The sequence below is a fragment of the Penaeus chinensis genome, chromosome 11, assembly GCF_019202785.1.
Source record: "Penaeus chinensis breed Huanghai No. 1 chromosome 11, ASM1920278v2, whole genome shotgun sequence".
NCBI classification, from domain to species: Eukaryota; Metazoa; Arthropoda; class Malacostraca; order Decapoda; family Penaeidae; genus Penaeus; species Penaeus chinensis.
The window spans coordinates 29,659,272-29,666,368 of record NC_061829.1 but is presented as its reverse complement, the minus strand read 5'-3'; positions in this window follow the sequence as shown (position 1 = coordinate 29,666,368).

Genomic DNA, 7,097 nt, shown 5'->3' with positions numbered 1-7,097 from the left:
GTTGGGAATAATCTTCCTCGACACCAGAGAGCCTCAAACTCACGAACACAAAATAGGTATTGCAGTATATGATAGTTCAAACCAGTCTGTTCATGTTAACGAGAGTTCACGACCTAGAAAATTCGCCAACTTTTTAGAGACGATACTAAGTTAAAGCCCATTATGGAATCTTTGTTAATGGACTTCATGGAGGGGTGGAAATGTTGCTCCATTCAGGCCAGCCATTTTAGCCTATTCACCTGTAGGTGACACTAGTGAAGGTAGATAGGATAGGTTTGACTGAACACTATAGTATTAGCCTTTGTACCTCTATATGATCTCAACATCGACCAACTGGTAATATTTTGTGGGGAATTGCCATAGACTCCTCTGCTCAAGGAAAATTTTAGTGACCAGTATCACTTCTCGGGAAACACTTTATGACTCCCGATGAACGGCCTTGGAGCTAATACACCAACATACTTCCAAGTTCAGGTGTAATATTCTTTAGTGCAATATTCTTCAACTTGTTAGTTGATTCATTTGGTGCACAACTGGATTTCACTTTGCAGGCAATAGAAGACACAGATATAGAGGGTTTCAGTGCGTTGCGGTGGTCATTGACTTGACAAGAAATTAAATAGTAGAACTATCCAACTGCAAAAGTAATCTCATTCATGTTGAGTAAGAGAAGAACATATGATACCCCAGTGCCATGTCCTTGATCCATTTAAATGGACCTGTGAAAAAAAAACTATACAAACTTCATCTAGGCAGTCTCTTTTCTCAATTAACCCCTTTAGCATGGATATGGGATAAGAGCACAAGATTGCTGGGAAGGTTACACATGTCCTGTTATCTATATGGAAGATAGGTAACACCATCACATGAAATAATATTGCAAATGAGTCATTCATATCCAGTACCTGTGTTTTCAGTTGGTAGAAGAGATTCCCAGTTTTAGCCTTGGTAGGGTATCAACAGAACTTCTTTACAACCTTCCAGATATAAATTAAATTAGTACCTTTAGGGAGGGACATAAAGACAATATGGTATGAAATTCTCTTAATTCTTATCCCAAGTCATGGTAAGAATGCTGACATATCAGATATATGTCACCAGTTGCATATGCATACTGTCAGAGCAAATTATCAACTGACTTCATATCAAAGTGAATTTAGATACTTGAATGGAAATTGCTATGCAGAACCTAAGAGTAATGTTATTCGTTACCACAGTGTATAGTACATTAATTTAGTCATGGTATAGTCCTGTGATTGAGAGAAGCAGTTCATTATCTTGTGTGATCTGTCTAACCTGGCATGAAGAGCAGACTGCACAATGCAATTATTATTTGTGACATCCCATGTTTGGGATGTCACATAAAACTTATGGTCCTTAAATCTACATTGCCTTGATGTTAAGTGGAAAACCACCATAATCTTTCCCTTGGACTGATCGAGCTGCAGTTTGTAAAAATTGGTAAGAGTAGAAAGAAAAACTAATAGAGGCTGTGAAAGGCAAAACAAATCTTATTGTTAAGCATCAGGTAGAATATTCAGACATGATTCTTAATCCGAAGATAATGTAGGGTTTGCAGTAGAAATAACTAGACTAAATGTTTTCTGTAGAACTAATACATGTGAAAACTTTGCAACATCAGCATGATTGAGAATCTCAAGATCTCATAATGCTCTGCAAACCATAGTCAGCGACACTCAAGCTGGTAAAGGATGTTTAAGACAGGCTCACAATAATATCAGTAAGCAAAACTATATCCAAATTTGCTTGCCTGCACCTGCTGACATCCAAGAGAATGAATGAAAGCTATCATTAGAGGATGCCTTCATGATAAATGAATTAAGTTATGGGGCAAACAACTAACTATAAATATATAAGAGAGATTGAAAATAGTTTTGATATAGTAGCTGGAAGAGCGCTAGTAGGCATTCATTACGACAAGTAGAAGTTATACTAAAACGAGGGCTAACATGCTGTGTAAAGAAATTGGGTTAATAGATGTATTAGGTGAAAGCTATTGTAGATAATATATATTTTGTATTTTGGCTTGGATTTCATAAATGGCACTAATATTCTGAACTTGGAATCACTAGTGTTTCATTATTCTGTAAGATGATCTTGATATCACAAACAGGCCTTTCATCTGGACAAACCTGTCTGATTTTAAATTTCTGAGCATTGAGTATCATATTACGTTCACTTTCCCAGTTATAAATGTTTATTTAAGAAATTTCCTAACACCTAAAAATTATGATACTCTTCATATTTCTATCAATGTCACTAATTATTACCAGGAATAATTAAAGTCCAAACACTGACCCTTGTGTCATTCCACTGCTAGTTGCCTTTTATTCTTTACTTTGTATGTGATTTGGTAGAAAATTGTGTATTCATTTCCATATGGTTCCAGGATCATTAGTGATCGACCTTATCGAAAGTTTTTGTGAAGACAAAAAATAATTATATTTTCTTTATCTAATCGTTTTAATTATTTTTAATTATATGTTAAATTGTTATTTTATATTTATATTTAGAGAGTGTTACCCCTACTGGAGGGATCACCAGTGAGGGATGAGACAGAATGGCTTCCTGTGCACCGAGGCCATGAGAGGGGACGGTGCACCCACCCCTGGTTCATTCAATCTTGGGCCAGGGAGAACTCTCTCATGTGTGTTTGCCGTGTGTGGCATTCCGTTTGCTGCGAGACAGGAGTCCTAGAGGTTAAGTGAGGCTACATGCTGCACCCTGGATCTGAGCATCTCTTCTATTCTGGTGGCATGATCAAGGCCCAGTCAAGATAATCGATTGATCAGATTTGTAGGATTTATACAAATTTACTAAGAACTGGCTCTCTCCCTGATGAACTACACAATCCCCCGACCAATTCCTCTGGAACACCACATGTCGCTCTGGAACCTTTCCAGCTTTCAAAGGGCAAAAAGGGGAATCGAAATTCTTCCCAGGCTCCCAGACCAGGTAAGAAGGTGAAAAGTCGTCCTCAATCTGTCAAGGAAATCTTACCTGGTATGAATGTCATATAAGGAATGCCTTGCAGTAAAGACCATTGATTTCTTGTCCATCATAGATCTTGATATTTTTTAAATGCATCATGGATCACCCCACGGCGAGATAGCAGGATGATAGTTGAGGTTTTGCCACCAGATGGGAATGACCGTCTCTTCACATAACACTCAATCAGTGCAAGAGAATTGTCTTTTCTCGAGACCTGATGAGGTATTCTGAGGAGAAACTGTTAGAAACTTAATTAGTTCAAGGTAGTGGCAGTAAAACATTTTAAGAAGAAAATTGATGGTTTGGAACAATCGACACCAGATCCTCTAAATTTTGCAACACTAGCCTTTTCGGAATTGGTCAAGTTGGCATGGTACCACCTCAAGGTAAAGCCTTATATGCCAAACCCTATGCAGTGCTTCCACTACCAGGGTTAAGGGCATGGAGCCAACTCTTGCTGTCTTAAGGAAAATGGACTACCAAGAGAAGAGTGTGTGTTAAGTGTGGTACAACAGGTCATCAAGGAGATGGCAACTGCCCATGTCCAGTTTGCTGTTATCACTGCAAAGAAGCCCAAGAAGCTTCTCCAAAGAAGTGTATAAGGTAGAAGTTTGAACAAAAAGTATTGGTAACAGGGATCAAGGAGAAAGTACTTTGCATCGGTTCTAGCCCAACCTCCTTCCCATCATCCCTTATCCTCCATTACTTCTTACACCATTCATTCTGCCACTACAGTTCGGCCTCAGTCCTCTAGTGATTTGTGTTCCAGAAACAGAGTAGGAGTGAGGGGTCTATTGAGGTGACTCCTCCCAAAGTAAGGTCTTTTAAGCAGCCACCACATCTACAAGGGCCTCCAATGCTGAACAGAATGCCCCTGGATCAAAGGCTCAGGTTTGCCCTTTACCCAGGCAAAGCAATCCTGAACCTGTCCCAATGACCCCCCCTCCCCCAAGGTAAGGTCTTTGGAACCATCAGGCAAAGTTCCAGAGACCTCCAAGATGACAGCACCATCTGCTACCCCATCCAAGGGGGCCTTTGCTGCCAGACAGACTACCCCCTGAACCAAAGGCTCAGGTCTGCCCTTTGCCCAAGCAAAGGAATCCTGCAGAAGACCTGTGGAAAATAGTTCCACTGGTAAGCATCTCCCCATAAGGCTGGTAAGGGAAATATTAAACGTATGGGGCAGCCCTTAACTATAAGTACTGCCAGACACCTTATGAAAAGGTAGCTTGTCAACCTGAAGAACTGGATCCATCTACCTTCCTCCACATAATCTTCACATAGATGATTTGAAAGATCTACTTGGGCAGTTGCCTCATTCATTTCTTCTCTTGGGGGATTTCAATGGTCGGCATCACCTCTGGGGAGACACTTTGTGCAACACTCGAGAAAGGGTCTTGGAGTCCTTGTTCTCAAAGTTAGATGCAGTGTTTCTGAACAGTAACACAGCCACACACTTCCAAATCCAAACTGGGACATTCTCCAATATTGAGCTGTCAATTGGTTCACCTGGTTCACAGGTGGACTTCATTTGGTAGGTCATAGAAGACTTATATGGAAGCGACCACTTTCCAATACTATTGGAGGAGCCAATGGGGTGGAGAGATGGCGACTTGAACATTCAGACTGGCATCTTTTTAGATCAATAGCAGTAATGCAGAGATCTGTGAATGATTTTCATTCTGTTTAAGATGCTGTTGATCACTTCACAAAGCTAATTCACCTTGCAGCGAAGCATCCATTCCCAAAAATAGCAGGTAGTACCATCGACCACCGGTATTGTGGTGGTCTGATGAATGCCAACAAGCTGTCAGAGCAAGAAAACCTGCATTAAGGCAGTTGAAACGACGCCCAAGCGATGTAACCTTGATCCATTATAAAAAGACCCGAGCCAAGGCCAGGCGAGTCCTAAAGGAGGCTAGACGAACGTCGTTGAAATAGTATGTCTCCTCGATTAACTCCAGGATACTGTTAGCATGGATATGGGAAAAGGTGCGCAAGATTGCTGGAAAGAGCACATCCATGTCATTACATTCTCTGAAGATAGATGGCATAATCCTCACGGAAGAAAAATTGTTCAAAATGAGCTTGCTAAATCCATTACAGAGATCTCCTTTGGAGCATCTTACACTGCCCGATTCTCCACCCTTCTGCAGCAGAACTTCCATACAACTTGCCATTTTTGCACAAGGAAGATGGACTTAGCAGCTCTGCCGTAAGACTGACCCAGGAAGTGACGATATTCCATACCAACTAATCTGAGAGCTCCCAAAAAGTCCTAGTGGACCTATTCAATAGGATCTTTAGGGGGGGGGGGGGGGGAGCACAGTACCTTCCACATGGAAAGAAGCTATAATCATTCCTTCTATAAACCTGGCAAGGATGCTTCCATAACCGGGAATTACAGACCAATTTATATAACCAACAGCATCTGCAAGCTGATGAAGAAAATGTTAAACTTCAGGTTGACATTGTTACTAGAAAAGGAAAATGTGATGACCACATATCAATATGGATTTAGAAAGTGAGATTGACCACAGATGCACTTGTGAGGATGGAGACTATACACAGAATTCCTTCGCACAGCGACGTCACATGTTAGCAGTCATCTTTGACCTCGGAAAGGCTTATGATACACACACACACACACACACACACACACACACACACACACACACACACACACACACACACACACACACACACACACACACACATATATATATATAGACATATAAACATATATATGCACTATACATACACACATACACACATACACACACACACACACACACACACACACACACACATATATATATATAGACATATAAACATATATATGTACTATATATACATATATATAATAAATGTATATAGGTATGGATATACGTGTATATATGTATATTTATATATACACATACACACACACACACACACACACACACACACACACACACACACACACATATATATATATATATATATATATATATATATATATGTATATATATATATATATATACATATATATATATATGTGTGTGTGTGTGTGTGTGTGTGTGTGTGTGTGTGTGTATACACATATATACAGATAGACAGATATGTATATATATGTACATGTGTATATATATGCATATACATATGTATATATGTATATATATATACATAGATATACATATACAATATAAAGACACACACATGCACATATAGATAAGTAAATATATATATATATATATATATATATATATATATATATATATGTATGCAGGTGTGTGTGTGTTAGTGTGTGAGTGCGTGTGTATGTATATATATATATATATATATATATATATATATATATATATATATATATAATATATATATATATACATATGTATATGTATAAATATACACACACACACATATATATATATATATATATATATATATACTTACATATTGGATATATATGTATATATATTTGTATATACATATATATGTATGTTTGTGTATACCCATATCGCTAAGAATGTAATTATCTGTCTATTTTTATACTTGTATAGTATATCGTGACAGAAGAAAATTACCAAATATGGAAATGCTTACTTGAAACAGAAAATGACTTTTATGCATAGCTGGAGAATATGCATCTAAGAATGAGAAAGAGATGTTCATTAAACCGGAGTGCAGCTGGCGGAGAGAGGAATGCACCGGACCTAGCGTGATAACGGCTTCAGAAGTCGACTTTTTATGCGACGTGATTAAAGCCTCAAAAGAAAGTAATGGAATAGCTACACATTATCAAAAAGTAGGTTGGTGGAAAAACTCAACATGTTTGAAAAAGAGATGAAAAAAATGAACCGCGTGAACGAACAAAAGGTCAACAACCGAAAAAAGTGCGATAGAAAATGTGCAGACGAGAGACCTGAAAAAAACACACAGGAAAGACATGCAGAAAAAAAAAAAAAAAAACACACGAAGAAAAGATGAATGAACACACCATTTCAAAAAAAAATTAACATCCTCTACCGAGAGGAAAATGCTCCGAGGTGATATTCATAGAACCAGATCAAATATTTTAAAAAACGTCCGGAAATCAAAATTAA